Raw genomic sequence first — 20,627 nt, forward strand, 5'->3', positions numbered from 1 at the left:
CTAACTGTTGCTTCCTGACCTGCATACAGGTTTCTCAAGAGACAGGTCAGGTGGTCTGGTATTCCCATCTCTTTCAGAATTTTCCACAGTTTATAGTGATCCACACAGTCAAAGGCTTTGGCATAGTCAATAAAGCAGAATCTTGCTTTTTCGATGATCCAGCGGATGTTGGCAATTTGATCTCTGTTCCTCTGCCTTTTCTAAAACCAGCTTGAACATCTGGAAGTTCATGGTTCACGTATTGCTAAAGCCTAGCTTGGAGAATTTTGAGCATTACTTTAGTAGCCTGTGACTTGAGTGCAATTGTGCAGCAGTTTGAGTGTTGTTTGATATTGCCTTTCTTTTGGATTAGAATGAAAACTGACCTTTTCCAGTCCTGTGGCCACTGCTGAGTTTTCCAAATTTGCTGGCATATTGAGTGCAGCACTTTCACAGCATCATCTTTCAGGATTTGAAATAGCTCAACTGGAATTCCATCACCTCCACTAGCTTTGTTCATAGTGATGCTTCCTAAGGCCCACTTGACTTCACATTCCAGGATGTCTGGCTCTAGGTGTGTGATCACACCACTGTGGTTATCTGGGTCGTGAAGATCTTTTTTGTACAGTTCTTCTGTGTATTCTTGCCACCTCTTCTTAATGTCTTCTGCTTTTGTTAGGTCCATACCATTTCTGTCCTTTATGGAGCCCATCTTTGCATGAAATGTTCCCTTGGTATCTCTAATTTTCTTGACGAGATCTTTAGTCTTTCCCATTCTGTTGTTAGGGGAAACCACTAGACCATTCAGGTATGACCTAAATCAAATCCCTTATGATTATACAGTGGAAGTGAGAAATAGATTTAAGGGACTAGATCTGATAGACAGAGTGCCTGATGAACTATGGACAGAGGTTCGTGACATTGTACAGGAGACAGGGAGCAAGACCATCCCCATGGAAAAGAAATGCAAAAAAGCAAAATGGCTGTCTGAGGAGGCCTTACAAATAGCTGTGAAAAGAAGAGAAGCGAAAAGCAAAGGAGAAAAGGAAAGATATTCCCATTTGAATGCAGAGTTCCAAAGAATAGCAAGGAGAGATAAGAAAGCCTTCCTCAGCGATCAATGCAAAGAAATAGAGGAAAACAACAGAATGGGAAAGTGAAGATTGATTGTTTCTAACGCAGTGGATTGAATGTGTGAATGCAATTTTCAGAGTCCTGTTTCTGACTACTAGGTGTTTGGTAAGAATTAGGCAGCAATGTAAGTGAATTCATACTTGCTGGAGTGAAGCTATTCTATACTGCCAATTACAGGTAGACTATATACTTTTGTAGCCAATCAAGTACAGAATTAGGTTAATATGCTCTTAGGAAAATTAAGGAATCTAACCACTAAAGACATCTAAGTTGCAGCTAACCCAACTCTCCATGGAGGTGAGCCAAGACAATAGTTCCTCACAGGGTCAAAATTTTCCTCTGAAAGTGGTTCTGATTCAGCACCAATGTATAATGGGTGAGTGCCCAAATTCCATGCAATCACAAATCACAAATCCATGATTTGGACCTGGAAAATTCTCCAATAAGAATTTCTCAACTTTTTACTTCAGCCATAAAATTACCTCAATTTTACCCATAGACCATCTACTTGAGATGTGTACCTTGAAGCTCTACAAATGAACTGGGCAGCTATCCAAAGTCATCACATATAAACCGATTAAATATCCAGGGACATCTGTAAATAAATAAGACATGGGTTTTGGAGTAGTAGATATCTCACATCTTTCTTTCGAACTAGGAAGCAGAATCAGCAGTTTACCAAGGCCATCCCTCATTAGTATAAAACGATTACATCATGAGTATACTAGGGCTAGGACGCGATTTTAAAAGACAAGCAGCCCAACAGAACATGAAAAAAATATGAATAAAGAAAGTCTTAGGGGAAAAATTCAATAAAAAGACATCAGAGAGATGATCAACTGTATCAACAGTCAGGGAACTTCAAATACAACAATGCTTTATACCATTTTCACCCACCAGACAGGGCCAAAATAGAAATGACCATTAATATCCAAAGCTGATAAAGTCAGGGGAAAGCAGTGACTATCATATACTCTTAGTGAAAGCATAAATTGGTAGAGCCTTTGGAGAAATGTTTTGAAAGGACATCAATGTTTTAAAATATGCATAATCATTAATTCCATAGGTATGTTCTCATACATATACAAAAACAAGTTCAAACTAGGATGTTTACCAAAATATATCTTCAAACAGAAAAACTAGTTTAAATGTCTATCAAAAGAGGGATGGTTACATAAACTATGGAAAATACATCTAATGCAACTCTATGCAGAATTTTATGTAAAGTAAAATGGCTCCTTCATATTCTAACACAGAAAGATTTTCATGATATTAAGTTTTTAAAAGCCTGTAATAATTCAAAAAGCTTGATCCTGTGGGTAGAGGGGAGGGAAGGAGAGGGAAGCTGACAACAGGGGTCTGAACTGGTCAGGACTCTTTCAGTTCCAAGAGACAGAAATTCAATATTCAAACTCGCACAAGTTAGGCAGTTGAGTAGCTCATTTAACCGGAAAATACAAAGTGGATCTACTCTAAGGTTCAAGTGGAGCCAGAGGCTCCAACGACTCCATGCTTCACATGCAAGCGTGTGAGGCTGTATGACTGTGCATCTGTGAGTGTGTCTGTGGTCACTCAGCTTCTGTCTTTATGGTGGCATTCTTTCCTATGGCACATAGGTTTCTTTACTTGGCCAAGCACATGCTATCTCACCTTAGCAACTCTAAAGGAATGAACCTGTCCCATGTCCAATATCTGCTTTTCAATCTCAAGGAAGGGGGGTCTGAACCTGCTTTGGTCATATGGCCATCCTGTAGCAATCACTATTTCCAGAGAAATGCAGTGTTAATAGACCAAGCCTAAGTCACATGCTCACCTCCTGGCCAAGGGGTAGGATATAGCAACACCTGGAAAGGGGGGAAAGGGGACACTACACAGCCTAAATTACCAGTATCAAGTTCACTATGGAGACTTTCACCTTTTAATTCTATACACTCCCATTTCCTTGAATTTATTATTTGAATATAGTCATGTATTACACATATGATTTATTTTTAATTTAAAAAGGAAGAAAATACTAGAATGCAGTCAGAAAGAAATCCTAAGGTCTAAAAAGTTCAGGGTTGGTGACATTAGAATTAAGTCATAGGGAAAATAAGCCTCATGTATAAATAACATGTATAAAATCTGCACTTCCAAATCCTGGACACTTGGCCAACATTTTAACCACCAGCCAGTCCTTATCAAACCAAGCATTAAAAGACAAACAGAAAATGGAGAAAACATATTTTAATTAATTAGCAATAATACGTTGATAAGAGGAAGAGAAAAGACTTCCAGGACCTGTAAAAAGAAATTTTAAGAAATCCTCAGACAGTACATGGCTTCCAATAGAATCTGAAAGCTCTTAATGTCCTCTCTCTTTTCTCACCTTATAATCTTAGCAGTACATGCGGAAAAATTCTGGATCAGTTTTACTGAAGCCAAATAACACTTTCTACCTGTTTCAAATACCTACTCTAAAGGTGGTAGAAGACCATCTAAACTAAAACAACTTATAGTATCTACTCCTAGAGACATTAGTAAAAATTTCTCCTTTAACTGTCTCAAGAAGCTACCATTCAAAACTACAAGTTCTTTTCACAAATAAATTTAATAATAAAATCCCCTTTAGACTGACACACAAAAACAATTCTTCTTTATTTCAAGGACTCCAAGCAGGACGCTACCAATTCTAGTATTCATGGCTCTGAAGAAAGCCAAGTCTGCTATACTGTAGTGGGGCAAAGATATTTACTATCACTGAATATTCATTTCTTGCCCACATTGCCTAGCTCCACAAGTAGTGCCCTGTGACTACTTTTGGCCAATGGGTTACAAGACGAAGTGACATGGGTCACTTCAGTGCCAAAAGCATAGTAACCAAGGAGGTTCCATGTTCAGGTATTGACCAAACATTGTACTTCATTATTTTAACTACAGAATCCCCCCAACCCCGCCTTTTTTTTTTTTTTTAACATATTCCAAGGGACGATGCTACAAGTATCATTTCAAATCCTAGAAATCTAACTGAAATTCCATTTCCTGCAGGAAACCTACCCAGATCATGTTCCTGGCAACACTGGTAACACACTTACATGTATACTACAGTAAAGGACTTGAAATGCACTGTGGTTCTGGCATATATAACTAACACAATAAATGGTCTCTACTTCCTATTATTTACAATGTGGTTGGTAAGAAAGGACACATATCAAAAGAGAAACAAGTATAAATGATAATAAATTTCAAGAGAGTGCTAAAAATAAATGCTAGAGGAGTTCCCCATATCTCATCTGGCAACTAAGTAAACTAGTTATATACTCCCTTATGACATTTTTTTTATTCATGTATGACTGAAAGCAAAGGAGACTCCCTATAGGAATTATAATCTCCCTGAAGGATGGAAACTCTAAGGTACAACTACCTCATGGTGCCCCTTACATGCAAACAACAGGTATTCCATCAAACTTTATCTTCTATTGAGGAGAATGTGTTGAAAAATTAAAACAGAAATGTAGTATTCCTCAAGATATTAGGAATCTGTGTCTCCAGCAAAGCAAAGGAGAGAGCTGAACACACACAAGGTTTTCTATTATCCAAGGCAAGTGGAGCAAGACACTGGAGAACAAAGAGTCACCAGGTTACCCCCAGACTTCTGAACACAGCCCTTGACAGCCGACCTCTTGTGCTGTAGGACTTACAAGCCGTCTGAGCAACATCTGATTTCCAATTCAATTTCCCAAATACTCTGAAACCAGTAAAGAGGATTCCTAGATATGTTGTATGAGTATTCCAGTGTGTTAGTTACTCAGTCGTGCCCGACTCTTTGCAACCTCATGGACTGCAGCGCACCAGGCTCCTCTGCCCATGAGATTTTCATGGCAAGGATACTGGAGTGGTTTGCCATTTCCTTCTCCAGGGGATCTTCCCAATGCAGGGATTGAACCCAGGTCTCCTGTACTGCAGGCAGATTCTTTACTGACTGAGCTACAAGGGTACACATACAAAAAAGGCCTATTTCTCTAAGTACATTAATAAATACTTAAGTACTATCATGATTTAATCAATGTAAGTTGTCAAATATTTTAATATCTACAAGTACAAGACACTGCAGAGGACAGAATATAAAACATGATCCCCTTTGCCATTCTCATACCCTAATTTGGGAGACAGGATGCATGAAAACAAAAACTCCAAAGTATAAATGCAGTATAAAGTGTCAAGTTAATAATAAAGAAAATAAATATTAAAAGAGTTCATTGAAGGAAGGGATTTTTTCAAATTTTACAGTCTGAACACTTAACAAGCAAGTTGGAAACTGAGCTGAGCTTTAAAGAATACGCAGAATTTCACAGGATAAGGGAGAACATTTCAGGGAAACGAAAAATAAAGGGTGGCAAACAGAGAAGCCCAAGGGATGTATAAGGGACAGTGCTGACGATTTTACTTTGAGCAGTTCATTAGGGGAGACGAGTGGGAAATGAGACCAGAAAAGCAAGTTGGTGCCAGACACTGGAAAGCTTTAAATGCCAGACTAAGGAACTTTATCTTGACAGTAATGAGGAGCCATTGAAGGGTTTAAACAAAGTAATGCAATGAAAATAAAAATTAGGATGATTGTTCCAAAACAAAATTTAGGACAGACTGAAGAAGCAACTCCCAGGGGACAGTGACACCATTCTGGGGTACTTTCACAAATATCAGGCCTAGATTAGAATGACGACAGTGAGGAAAAAAGGAACAGATGTAAAGAGCTGATAGGACTTGGAAAGTGTTTTTAGCATATGTCAAATCAGACCTTAAGGACTCTGAAGAGCTGAGATTCAGATGCTACAAAGAGATTAAAACCACAGCAACTGCAAATTCCAGCCTACACAGCAGGGTGTCCCTATACATGAATTGATACTGGGCTCTTCTATACATTCATGCATTGCCATCTTCACACGCATACAAAAGATCCACTCTTTTTCACTGGGATTTTGGGGAAAAAAGTGGGAAATGATATCTAAAAGCTGCTAAGTGATAAAGGCCAGGTAGTTGTACAACAAACAGATAGGAGCTCAAACAACTGTAAAGGCCAAAGGCACTGCAATCACATCTATTGCAAAATGGAAAAACAGACTGCAAATCCAGTCATACTGCGGGCCTAAGTAATGACATCAGATATATCCATTAAACTTGGCAAAAGACTAAGACTGGATGAATGGAGTTATTGAGGTCCCAATCCTTAACAAAAGAGGTTCTTAACCTTTGGGGAGGTCACAGACCCTTTTGGGATCTGATGAATTTCTCTCCAGAGAAAGACTCATAGAATTTTGCATATACATAATTTCAGAATGTTCACAGACACCACTCACCCAAAGCCTAACTAGAGACTCTTAGTCCATGAATTCCAAGGGTTCTTAAGAACTCTTCCTAAAATTGGTAATTAAGAATTGATTATCTATTATAATAAGTATATTGACTAAAAACGATCTGACTTAATAGGGCATGTATAATAATTAGTGTGTCCTATGTAATATTAATTACATATGTTGTACAATAGGTATCTATGTGATAAAAAATACTATGTATGCCAAAATAAATTAAAGCAATAATAAGGTCCCCAAAGAGATATACAAAAATGTAATAAATGTAACTTAAACACTTTTAAAAATGGTATGTATGGTAAGTCATTTTACATGTTATGCAACACTTTTAGTTAATGGATGTGCTTATAAGTGCCTTTGACTGTGTGGATCACAATAAACTGTGAAAAATTCTGAAAGAGATGGGAATACCAGATTACCTGACCTGCCTCTTGAGAAACTATATGCAGGTCAGGAAGCAACCATTAGAACTGGACATGGAACAACAGACTGGTTTCAAATAGGAAAAGGAGTACACCAAGGCTGTATATTATCACCATGCTTATTTATCTTCCATGCAGAGTACATCATGAGAAAGGCTGGACTGGAAGAAGCACAAGCTAGAATCAAGATTGCTGGGAGAAATATCAATAACCACAGATATGCAGATGACACCACCCTTAGGGCAGAAAGTGAAGAGGAACTCAAAAGCCTCTTGATGAAAGTGAAAGAGGAGAGTGAAAAAGTTGGCTTAAAGCTCAACATTCACAAAACTAAGATCATGGCATCTGGTCCCATTACTTCATGGGAAATAGATGGGGAAACAGTGGAAACAGTGTCAGACTTTATTTTTTTGGGCTCCAAAATCACTGCAGATGGCGATTGCAGCCATGAAATTAAAAGACACTTACTTCTTGGAAGGAAAAGTTATGACCAACCTAGATAGCATATTGAAAAGCAGAGACATTACTTTGCCAACAGAGGTCTGTCTAGTCAAGGCTATGGTTTTTCCAGTGGTCATGTATGGATGCAAGAGTTGGACTGTGAAGAAGGCTGAGCACCGAAGAATTGATGCTTTTGAACTGTGGTGTTGGAGAAGACTCTTGAGATTCCCTTGGACTGCAAGGAGATCCAACCAATCCATTCTAGAGGAGATCAGCCCTGGGTGTTCTTTGGAAGGAATGATGCTGAAGCTGAAACTCCAGTACTTTGGCCACCTCATGCGAAGTTGACTCATTGGAAAAGACTCTGCTGCTGGGAGGGATTGGGGGCAGGAGGAGAAGGGGATGACAGAGGATGAGATGGCTGGATGGCATCACCAACTCGATGGACATGAGTTTGAGTGAACTCCAGGAGATGGTGATGGACAGGGAGGCCGGGCGTGCTGCAATTCACGGGGTCGCAAAGAGTAGGACACGACTGAGTGACAGAACTGAACTGAACTGATAAGTATGGAGCAGATGATGTATGATTAGGGCTTCCCTTGTGGCTCAGCAATGCTGGGGACCTGGGTTCGATCCCTGGGTTGGGAAGATCCCCTGAAGAATGGAAAGGCTACCCTCTGCAGTATTCTGGCCTGGAGAATTCCATGGACTGTAAAGTCCATGGGGTCACAGAGTTGGACATGACTGAGCGATTTTCACTTTCACTTTCATACATAGTACATATTATGTACGATAAAGCACATGAATCAATACATTTTGATTAGGTAGATCATCGAATGCACAAAATACATAGCAATGGGATTATTTAGAATATACTTATGTGCAATACTAGTACACCACATGATAATAATGTTTCACTGTTCATGTGTAACTTTTCAAAAAATAGTTTAAGTAGAATTTCAACTTTGGGTGCTGGTGGTGGAGTTGGAGCTTCTCTTAAGTCCCAGGAAGAATGTTATCCTCCTTTACTGATTTACAATACCAGAGTAATACTTATACTACAAAGAAAAAAAAAAAAGAACCCCTCCTATATAACTGTGGTAAGTATTTTTATCATATATCCCACAGTTAAAAAGGTTTTGAATGAGAAGCCATATAGGTATATTTATTTATAATTTATATACATTGCTCACTAGACCAATAAATTATGTGCCTTATAAAGCATACATAAAAATGGAAATATAAAATGATGCTTATTATAATAAAATTTACCATTTTTTTAATTTACCATTTTTAAACATTTAATTTACCTATTGATGACACAGCTTGTGCTATCCCTAATAAATACTATTAATACTACCACCATTTTTGTTAATAACATGTGAAAAGTCAAAGTCGCTCAGTTGTGTCCCACTCTTTATGACCCCAAGGACTACACAGTCCATGGAATTTTCCAGGCCAGAATACTGCGGTGGGTAGCCTTTCCCTTCTCCAGGGTATCTTCCCAACCCAGGGATCGAAATCAGGTCTCCCACATTGCAGGTGGATTCTTTATCAGTTGAACCACAAAGGAAGTCCAATAAGAGAGTGGCCCATACGAGGAAAAACATAATGAACACTAAATTACTTTTTAATTTTGCTTTCACATTTTGTAATATAGCAACTTAAAAGTCTGGTTCTAAATTCAGTTCATTTTCATAATAGGTAATTGTTTTATTTGGTTTTAACGGTAATCATAGCCCAAAAACATACTTCACAAAGACGAGTAAGACAAAGGAAAGAACTGCATCACACTTGCTGCACTGAGTAAACCTCCACATGATATTCAATCTTCAATCCTGTTCACCATTTATGCAAATGTCTTTGCTAAAATTCAGATAGTGCATTTCCATATTTCCTGATGACAATCAGTTGTTCTTACTAACTAATCAGATAGTAATGCCTTTTTAATTAATATATTCTCAGTTTTTACTAGATTTTTATACAGGTCAGAAAATTCTGTTTTCAAGTTCAAGTGTACATATAAAAATATTCTTAAAGTTTTAAGATCATATCTTCAGCAATTAAATCCAATAATGATGGAAATAAGTCCAAATATCAATTTTGGATGTTTGGAATTGGAAATATCCAAATATCCATTCCAAATAACCTCTCTTCATAATATTGGATTTCGTCTTGAAAGGTAGTTACTTTTCGGGTCACTGTTATGAATTTACCTATCATCCCAAAGCAACAGATTAAGTGTGTTAATTTTCATAAATATCAGCTAGGTAGTATACAATTCACAGACACCTGTGAGAGGAAAATGTCAGCAAATTTCAGACATTTGTATCTGAAATTTGTGTTTTCGTGAAAGAAAAATTAGTAAGTTATCTTCAGATTAGACAATGCTTAAGTCCTTTGCCTCAAGATGACCAGCTAAACTGGATGAAATATTTTATAAAAGATCTGCATGGTGACTTCCTATTGCAACAATACATGTTAAGAGTCTACTATTTAAAATAATAAATCTAAAAATCTAATTACCTAGGCTCCTATGAACTAAAAAACATCACAGCTGACTGAAAATAAAGAATCTTTCAAACAGACCTCTAGTATTTCTCCCATTTCCCAGATAATTTTATATAAACCCTACTATAGAGATCACTGCTCTAAATGTGCCTGGGATCCCAAGGGTCAAAGCCCTCCATGAGTCCCTTCCAACCAATTTTCCTTACATGCTCTCAAAGTTCGAAGGACTTATCCTTAAAGGTAGTCTCATTATACTGTATCCATCTCTGAATCACTACCAGTTGGCAAAAGACACAACTGCAGCACATTCTGTGACACCAGTTGTCTTCAACACTCTTCCCTCAGTGTAATGTTGGCTAGCGATTCAGTCAAATAATAGACAGGGCTCGAACAAGGTCCAAGACTTTTCATGACATATCCTGCTTTAAATCCTTTCTGGAACATGGCAGGGCATAAATAAATCAGTAAAATAAATCATGAACTATATTGAGAGCCAGGGGCTTTCAACTTGCATGACCAATCTAACTTATACAGTGACATATATTTACATAAGGAGATGACATTTTTACACTTGAAAAACAAGTCTGCTGCATCATCTTAAGAATGCCAAATGATAACACACTGTTTAAAGAAATAGCTACTGGGGGGGAAAAAAAGGCACAAGCCAGTGAAAAAGATTTTGTACTAACTTCTACCAAGAAAAGGGAAAAAAAAGTCTGTTCTCAAATATACATAAAAATGAGTAAGTTCCCAGTGTGGTAAGCCTTACATATGGAATCATTTCAAAAACTATGAAAATATAAAATTTGGGGTGTAAAACCTGCCAAAAAAAGATCCACGTAGATTTGGAAAACTGGCACTTTTCATTTTCTTCCAGATCTACAAACTTCACTGTTCCTCACCACCTCCCTCCATTAAAATCTTTTAATGTCTTACAACTGCACCCAGAACATCTGGTTCCTTCTCCCACTTCAGCTGGTGCCACCTTCCTGCTTACACTTTCCCCCTTCATTACTCCCAAAATAACCCCAAGCTTTTCTGTCCTTTCATCTTTGCTATTTAATCTTCCTGAATATACTGCTCTCCTCCTCCTCACTCAGAGAGAAATCATCCCCTGCCTTCAATGTTCCCATCCAACAACAAGCCCTCCACGAAACTTGCTCTGATCTCTTTTAAATGAAAATAATTGCTTGCTCTCCAGATTCCTTAAAGTATACTATTTCAGTACCTCTCTCATCGCACTCATCACATTTAATTAGTACTACAGGTATTTGTGTGCCATCTTATCACCTCTCTTAGGTCATAATCTCTGTAAAAACAGGATCTATATCTTATCATTTAACTTTTCTATGTTTTCACAACACAGCACCTTGAACAACGTAAGTACTCTTATAACTATGTCTTGAATGAATGACTGAGACACCCTTAGAAATTCTAAAACAGATTTCCTGTACCATCTGGAATGGAGAGGGAGGTAGGACTTAAGACTCTGCAGAACAAGTATCTTTTCCCTAGTTTCCTCCAAATAAACTCAGCACAGTAAAGCCAGTATTACACATACAGGTATTTTCAAAGGCAAGGACACTTCATCCTTCAACTATTTAGTCAAATATGGTGTGATTATCTGTATATATACAAACACACTCACAACAGAATATCTTCTGTTAAACAATTGAATCTGTGCTTGATAATAAAAGCATGTAAATATTTTAACCATATAGGCAAACTAACAATGCAATATATTAAAGCTATCAGATTAAGACCAACCATTCAAAATACAAGTGGAAACACAGAGAATGACCAAGCAATTTATTCCAAATGAAAAAAAAAAAAAAAAATACCCTAAGCTCTAGCTGTTCAAATACTAACAAAACTTGAGAGGCAGAATTGTATTGCTAAGACTCCAAACCAACCATTCAAAGATAAGCCAGACCAGAAACACCAAAGAATCAACATTACTAAGTACAAAGGTGAGATCAGAAACAGCATGAAAATCTTAAAGTGATACTTTTATTAAGTAACTGCTTCATGGCTCCTGGGTCATCAGAAAGCAATGGAGACTACAGCCCTCTCTACTGCACATGAAGACAACAGAAAGGAGTCCAGACAAGAACAGAGGGGTGCAATGTGGCCAAATGCGGCTAACACTCTTGGAGAGAAGCCAATGTAGAGGTATGTTGGAGATTCCAGGTCTCAAGACCTGGACTCAAATGTCATCCCCAATACCGACAAGCTGTGCAATCGTATAACAGCCACTTAACCTTCCTTATAAAATGTAACATGTAGAGCAAACATGATACCTGCATACAGTGTGTCTCAATGTGTCTCAGAGACAGTCCTCAATAAACATTTACTGGCTTTAAAGGGTGAGGGCCATACAAGAAAAGCATATATTTCTCTCCAGGCACTTCTGTACTTTTTGAGAGAGCAGCCTTAATTAATTTCTGATTAATACCTTATTATAATATCTGACAGCCAACTTTTGGCCAAAAAACAAAAATACTCCTTTCTTCCTACCTTACACATTACTCAAAATCTTACTAAAATTCTTAAAATTTTAAATCTCTTTGAAATAACGTTCAAACACAAAGAGTAATTCTCATTAAGAAGACTGGGAGCTGAATACCTGGGTTCCTGCCCAAGTAAAGACATTATGTTACCCATGAAAATTAACATATTTGTCTCGCCTTAGTCTTCTCATCTATAACATTATTAACAAGGTTATTCCAAATTACCATTAAGGCCTCTTTGCTCTAAATCTTGTGGTTCATGTTATCCCAAGGATTTTTTAATCTAATTAGGAAAACCCATTCAACATACACTAATAAGAGAAACTCTTTCAAAAAAATAAATAAAGGAGGAAAGGAAGAAAGGAATTTATTTATAGAACAAACTGAGTAATTGATGCTAAAGGAGTGCGATAAAAATCAAGCTTTCGAGAGAACATACCAGCTTTGACTGTTTTTGAAGATCAAAAGATAAAGATAAAGGAAACACTTTAAATAAAGAAATGAAACATGTATAATCAAAGAAGCAAGATATCTACAAGTGATTATAATACTTTCTTGTATAGCACTTTACAGTTTACAAAGCATTTCTGCATACACCATCTGCAATAAATTTACTGGAATGAGAAATATAAGAACAGTTTAAATGATTTACATTTGATAAATTTGTCCACAGTGTTCATTAAAAACAGTAATACCAAAAAATATTTCAGAAAAGAATTTTTTCATCATTTATATGTAGGATGAATTAGTCGGGCAAATAAATGCATGCAGACAAACAGTTATAAATCTACAAATCACAGAATTTCAGCACAGGAAGAAATATGAACTCAAACCAATGTGTTCATTTAACGATGAAGAAATTCTTTTAAGGATAAAGGCCCACAGAGTTCATGTAACGCTAATTACTGTATATGCAAAATGACAGGACCAGATTGTAGAGGCAGAAAAAAACAGAGAAATCCAAGAAATTGTAAAGAAAAGAATCAAATAATCTGATGATGGATTAGACAGTGATGTGTTTAGGATATGGAATGTAGAATAAAGTCTTAGTACGTTCCAATATTATCTTCTTATCTAATATAAGTTAATTTAAAGACCACAACAATATGAGCTTAAGTACATTATTCCAATTTTAAGCATGAAAATCTGAGGTTTACAGTGGTTAAATAACTAGCACAAGGTTACACCCACTAAGTACAAGAGCCAGGACATCATCCCTGTCTGAAGTCAAACATCCATTCTCAAAAGAAGCTTAAAAATTGCCTCAAAGTTACAAGCCAGGCAAAATTACAAGGCAAAAATGAAGCACCATTTTGGAAACATTGGATAATTCAGTGTTATTAGAATTCTGGTCCTGTTAATAGGTGTATTTCACCTCTGTACTGGCACCCAGTGTTACAGATCTGGCCTGTGCTTTCCTGATGCTCAGGTCCAGTACAACTTCCCCACCCTCCACACTGAAACATATCCATGGGGAGAGATTGCTGTTTAGTCACTGAATCGTGTCTGACTCTTTGCGACCCCATGGACTGCGGTCCTCCAGGCCTCTCTGTCCATGGGATTTCCCAAGGCAGGAATACTGGAGGGGGTTGCCATTTCCTTCTTCAGGGGATCTTCCCAACCCAGGGATTGAACCGGTGTCTCCTGCATTGCAGGTGAATTCTTTACCATTCAGAGCCTCCTGGAAAGACTAGGGAGAGATTAGATCAACTATATCTAAGATGAGGGTGACGAGACTGATTAATCTGAAGTCTTCTACAACTCCTCCAGTGATTGCAGCTTCACCTTCTAAGTATGACAACTATACTCAGCTTTTCTAAAAGTCTGTCATTTCAAGGAGCCTCAGCAGTACCGTGTTGCAGATGGGGAAATGGAGGAGGACACACAGATATACAACAACCCACTCTACTTGCATTTTAAGAATTGGACTTAAATGTTGGAATCAGTGTTTTGTAATAATTCTTCTTTTTCAACCAAGTATCTTGCAGAAATATAAAATAACCATTGGTATGTTAATCCAAATATGGTGCACCCACAAAACATCATCTAGAATTAAAGGAAAAAATCTGCACCTCTTCCTTAAACTAAGCAATCAAGAATGGCACACAGTTGCTATGAGGCTATTTTATGACCTCTGACACCATATGGTAAGAGGCACAAAATCTGACTAACAAAAAAGAGAGAAAGGAAGGTTTGAATTGACTAGACCTCATCTCTGATGTTAAGAAAAAAGGTCAGAGACCACACGGTCCACCCTTAGTGACCAACAACCAAGAGCTAAGCTACTGGTTAACCTGGGAGAAAAGCACTAAAGAAGTCCTTTCCTAAAGTCTAGTCTGTCCCACTTTTAGGAAAGCTATATGAGGTGGGGAGAAATCTGTATGGTTCTGCAGCCCAAACTAAATACAGTGCTCTGCTATTCAACTCCTGAAACACATGTACTTCACCCAGTCCCAACCTCTTTTGCACCGATATTTGGAGGTAATATAACAAGGACCCCACCACATGTTTCCAGACCTCTGCAAGAAAAGCAGCTGATGGCCCCCTGAGAAACCCTGATTATCATAGGTAGAAAGTGAAAATCACGGCCAAGGGAATAATGAGCATCTTGGGATTTCCTCTACCCAATGACTTAGAAGATTCTATTCAGTGGTGTGTGCCTGTGTTGACCTCCCATACTTGCCCTAAAATGAAAGCTATTTTAGGCCATATGGTTTAAGACCAACCAACCCCAAAAGATATGTAACATATGCAAACAATGTGGAGTCCCTGGGGGATACGGCAATAAAGACAAGTTAAAGTGAGGAATGAAGGTAATATCTAAGAGAAGGTATGTGAAATTGACGACAACAGAGATGTTCTTTAAAAAGAATTATAAATCATACTGTGATATATAGTCCAAAAGAGAAAAGATTTTCAAAGAATGTCCAATATCCTTTCTTCCCCTCTCCAGCTTTTAGCACCTCTATGCCACCCTCATCACTTACTCAACATTTAGTCCTGATAAAGACTGATCAGTGGATTAGCAGGATCAAGAGTACATGAAGAGAACATTCCATCCTGGGAACATCTTTAAATTATTTAAGTGTGTTTACCACCCTTTCCTATAGAGTAAAAGCATGAAAATGTGTGAGTGCTATCACAATATGTACCAGTCAGCACCAGAGCAACCCAATCCTCTGCCCACCAAAAGATTAACACATACAAAGAAAACAGGAAATTCAACAAAAATTAAAGTTTGACCCTAGATTCCCTCAACAGTTACACTGTTCTTAAATATTGGCAGTATCTTTGTACCACACCCACTTCATGCTACCCTTACAGCTTCCTGGCATAAGCAAGTTCTTGGGATTATACAAACTGCTGCTTCTGTTTCCAGCCCAGATTTCTAGAAATGAAACCCTGGAATTGAAGGAGAAAGAAAAACAAATGTTGGCAGAAAGAGGGAGGAAAATGCATTGTCTATATAATCCTAGTTTAAATGGAACAATCACCATTAGTCCCATCAAGCACTTTTTTTCAATAAAACCACTTACCCAAAAATGCAGATCTAAAATACTCCCTTGGCTTAAACCACACAAAAAGCAATTTAAAAGATTCAATCCTACAGATTTTCTCAGAAAGAAATGAAGAAAAGATTAACTATAAACTATGTAAAATTCAAATTTTGCATCTTAAAAACCAAACTTCATCGTGAGTTAACTAAATGAAATAAATCATCAGTGCAAAACGTCTACAAAAATCAAACGAATCTCTGTTCTTATAAGCAGCACCCCTGCTTTTTCTCTCCATACCATATACTCCCTATTCAGGCCCCCTTTTTGATCCATTGTTTCCAAAGCATAAATTCTGAATAAGAAATAGAGGGAAACCATTTCCAAACCTAGTTCACAAAACCAAATTAGACCCACAAAGTAGAGGAGATATAAAAGAAACATTTGCAGTTGCATGTAGTTTACAACAAACAGTACAAGGAATGCCCATTTATTAAGCTAAATCAAATCCCACTGCTACCTTTAACCCAAAACTATTTCTAGTTCAGGAGCCAAAAGACCCAAGCAAATACTTTCTTTTCACATTATTCTCAACATGAAGAAATCTGACCCCCTTCCTACTACATCACAGCTTCTGTGAAACAAGCTGAGAGGCCCCTTTGGCCAACTTTTTTTTTTTTTTTTTTTTTGAGACTAACCTTCAACCAATTCCAGAATTGAAGACAAACCTCAAATTTAACCCCTGAAATCCATCCCTTCAGCTGTAGAGTATAATCTAGGCTGCACCGCAGCAATGTTTTACACAGACACTTGAAGATTTCTTAATCACTTAAGTGTAAGCCTCAGCCCTCACAAATCATCGCCACAGAGATTACTCTTGGCATCAACAGAGGGTGCCGGGACTGCAATTCACTCAAGAACCCTTCATTCACCACCATCATACTCGACATTAAAAATTCACCATCTCAAAAGAAAAAAGAAAAAAATTAAAAAGTCACCTTCTCCACAAGGACACCTGCCTCTTCAACGCCTACAGTGAACGAAGAAAGTCAAGTCTGAAAAGCTAAAACATCCTCCAGCTTAAAGTTTTCCTCCCCACCAAACTCTGCAGCCACAGCAGCACGGACTGTCCTTGTCACACACACAGGCTTTATTGTCAAACACTCCGTCTCCCTCTAACACCGTCAACTGAAGCAGTGTCTATAGTCCATGGGAGTGACTGCTTCAAAAACAAACAAACAAACAAACAAAAACATAACTGGGTAGTAAGAGCGGGGATCCTGGTGTCCGGTTTCTCCCATTACTCTTCCAAGCGACTAGGGAAAGGCTCGAGTTCGGTCGAGCTGACCATTAACCCATCCCACCCCTCAGTCGTCCAACCGACGTGTTTGCCCCCTCTACTCCCCACTCATACCTCCTTTCAGCGGAATCTGACGACGGGGACCAAACCCTAGACACAACAGGAAAAAAAATCTCACTTATCCATCCCATTTCTGCCTTCGAAATCCCTCTGTCTGGAGATGGGAAAAGCAAGTGCACGGGGTGTAAAACAGAAGCGCCGTCGAAGGCTGAGGCTTACGGGAAGGCTCGCCACGGTCATCCCCATTTCGCAGTCCCGGCAAGCGAAGACTCGGAGAGGTTACCCGGCTTGCCAAGGTCACCGCGCTCGCCCCGGCCGAGGGGCGCCCGCGCCGACTTCCGGCTCCCCCTCTCGGCGGCGGCGGCGGCGGGGAGCGCCCGCGGGCTCGGGGCGCCGCTCCCCAAGCCGGGCCGGCCGCCGCGAGCCTCGCGCACCCTCCGCGGATGCTCGCCCGGTCCGCGCTAACTAGGGCAACTGGGAAACCCGGGCAAGCCAAAGTCGCTGCTGCAGCAGTTTCCCTCCGCGACGCAGCCCCCAGCTGGTGCCCGTGACAGCTGCGACCTCCGCCCCCTCCAGCCGCGCGAGGCCGAGGGAGAACTCGGGGAAAGTGGGAGGGGGGGACTAGAGGAGAGAAAGGAGAGCGGGGGGCGGAGGGGGCGCCAGCTGCTCCCGCCCCCTAGGGCCTCGGCGGCCGCGCGGCTCGTGACAGCTGCACCCACCGGGAGGCTCGGCGCCCGCCGCCCGCCACTCACCTGCCGCCGCCGCCTCTGGGCCGCGCTGACGGGCGCCGTGCTCGCCCGCGACCGTGGCGGTGCCGCCGCGGCCTCCGCCGCTGCTCGGGCCGGGAGCCCGCCGCCGCCGCCGCCGCGGCTCTCCGGCCCCCTCCTCCGGAGCCAGGGGGTCCCCCTCAGGGGGGATGCAGAACGGACCCGACGCAGGCTCCGCTGGACGGAGCAACAGGGAACAGGGCGGCCGAGGCGCTGGAGGCCGCGATCCGGCCGTCTAAGGAGAAGGCTTCGAGAATCGCGTCAAGACTCCCGCTCTCCTGGCCTGAAGAACAGGCATTTCAGCCGCTCTCCGCGGCCGCCATGTTCTCCTCCTCCTCCTCCTCCTCCTCCTCCTCCACGGCTGCCGCCGCCGCCGCCACCGCCCCCCGCTCGCGGCCCCGCCCCCTCCGCGCCCCGCCCCGCCCCGCCCCGCCCCGCCGGCTCCCGGCCGCCCCGCCCCGCCCCGCCCCGCCGCCCGCCGCCCCGCCCGGCGCGCTGCCCCTGAACCCTCAACCTGGCCCGGCCGCCGCGACCCGGTGCCCGCGAGCTCCGACGGCTCGCCCGGGGCAGCCAGTTCTCCCGCCGCGGGGCGGCGGACCGAGGAGCCGCCCCGCGCCCCCTGCCGGCCGCAGGCTCTAGGGAGAGCTGCCGCGGTCCCGCCCCGGCCCGCGTCCTAACGAAGTGTGGGAAAGGAGGCCCTAACTCTTCCCCCTCCCCTCGGGGCGTTCCTCTGACTGCTGCCGGGAAGCCGCCTCGAACCCCAGGGCGCTTTCAGCTAGGCCGCCCGGCCTGCAGCCTCCCGGTGGCCCAATCCCGTCCGGGAAGGTCCGGAGCGGCGAGGGGCGCGGGATAGACCCGGGAAGAGTCGGGTCTGGCCTGTCCCTCCGCTGATTTCTTGTATTACTTCGAGCGAGGCACCTCCGAGGGCCTCGTTTTATATTCTGAAAAATTGGGAGTTGGTTGCCTGGATGATTTCACAGGCTATTAGATAAGGGAAAGAAAGATCATCTGCCCCCTTCGTTTTACAGATGGAAAAAAAAAATGTGACTGGCGCGTCTGGCTGTGCAATTCCATGAATTAACCAAAATGTCTGTCATTGACAGAGCTTTCCCCGCAAAGGGGGTCTACAGCTTTCTTCTTTTCGACTCGCTTTTTAAAAATTTTATAATAGAAGTGCTACTTCCCAAAGTAGAGTGTTCCTTGTCACTGGAGAAATCAAACAGCGGCTGAACAGGCTTTATGAGCCGTGATCGCCTTATCACGTGAAAGCACCTCTCAGTTCCAGAGGCTGGAATGTAATACCTATGTCTTTCCTCGGGTTGTCCCTAAGATGAATGAGTCGCTGGCTGCGGAGGTGCTTTGTAAAGCGGCTATCCTTTCCTGCACTCCTGTTTCCAGGTAGCTGTCGGCACCTCCCTCAATCCAGCCCTGCTGTTGCTGTCTCCCAGCGTTTCCTGCTGTTTCTCTCTCAGTGTTTTCTACCCTAAAGCAACCTCTAGAAACCCTTAAGACCTTCACACCCCTTCTCCTAACTGAAATCTGACTTTGCATGGAAAACACCAACCTTCCCGACACCTCTCTGAGTCAGCGAGCCATTCCTTCCAGAGGCAGGTACTCCATCCCGCGATCATTCGCTGCCGTGCCCTCGATCGGATCCTGCTCGTAAAGGAACCTTTAGCCCACACCCCACATTCATCTTAGGTTCATTTCATTCTTATTCCTGGAGTTCTAGGTGCATTTCATTAGTTCTTGCCCTCACCTGGTTTTGCAGAACATCTCGCCACCTGCAGAGTCCGCAATAATCGCTGAAAATACCCAGAGCTATGTATCTCTTATTCGCCAGGTTAATCTGCTTGTGTAGGACATACCTCCCAGTCTAGTCCAATCCAAACTGTGTCAAGTCTACAAACGCACCACTAGTGTAGGTAATCCTGTCTCCTGGCGGAGCTACCCTTTGCTCACTGCACATTGCCAGATCCAGATTCAATGCCCCTCCCCACCACCACCCCCATTATTGGGCCTTATTTGATGCTGCAAAGTCCTCCATTTGAGAACTCTATTCTCCTCCCCTCCCTATCTTCTACACTATTCTCCTCTCTCTTTGCCTGTTTTCTTAATGTTCCTTCACTAGCACTTTGCTGCTCCTTTTCCACAGAGCCATATAATGTTGGTATCTTTAAGGTTTGAATTTGTTCCCCCACCTCTCCTCTCACTTAGATTGACTTAGTTTTGTTTCCACTGCTTTCATTGTTAAAAACACCTGCATCTCCTTTTCCCAGCCCCTGCCCCCCATCCCACCCACTCTGCAGTCCAGTGTCTTAACTTTTAAACATCCTCAGGGAAGGCAGTGCTGAGATTTTGTTGGATGATGAATGAAACTTAACGTATTATTTATCTTGCCATCCATGGACACTAAAGAAAGGACTTTTCTAGGGTGACATTCCTTCATAAGTAAGATCCTTTGACTTTCTTCTCTTTCCTCTACCTTCTTAATCACTTGCCAAAACAGTTATAACCCACTTTTTCTTTTTTATTGTGTTGAAGATCACATAACATAAAATTTACTACCTTAACCATTATTAAATATGTTGTTCAGGGTGTTAAATATATTCACATTGTTGGGCAGCTATCAGCACCATCCCCATAACTTTTTTCATCTTG

General features: G+C 41.3%; 1 protein-coding gene across 6 annotated transcripts in view; it reads right to left on the bottom strand.

Annotated features, from left to right (window-relative positions):
• NCOA1 (nuclear receptor coactivator 1) overlaps window positions 1–18,319 on the bottom strand; it is a 219,238-nt gene extending 200,919 nt beyond the window's left edge. For 5 of the 6 annotated variants that reach the window (XM_025261459.3, XM_025261462.3, XM_025261457.3 and 2 more), the window contains exon 1: window positions 17,952–18,319. The gene's annotated coding sequence lies outside the window, so the exon portion shown is untranslated. Of the gene's footprint in view, window positions 1–17,418; window positions 17,566–17,951 lie in introns of those variants that run through there. The other variant, XM_025261456.3, reaches the window with a different exon arrangement.
• Window positions 18,320–20,627: the final 2,308 nt, after the last annotated feature.

This window comes from Bubalus bubalis, chromosome 12 (assembly GCF_019923935.1).
Source record: "Bubalus bubalis isolate 160015118507 breed Murrah chromosome 12, NDDB_SH_1, whole genome shotgun sequence".
In the NCBI taxonomy this organism is placed as follows: Eukaryota; Metazoa; Chordata; class Mammalia; order Artiodactyla; family Bovidae; genus Bubalus; species Bubalus bubalis.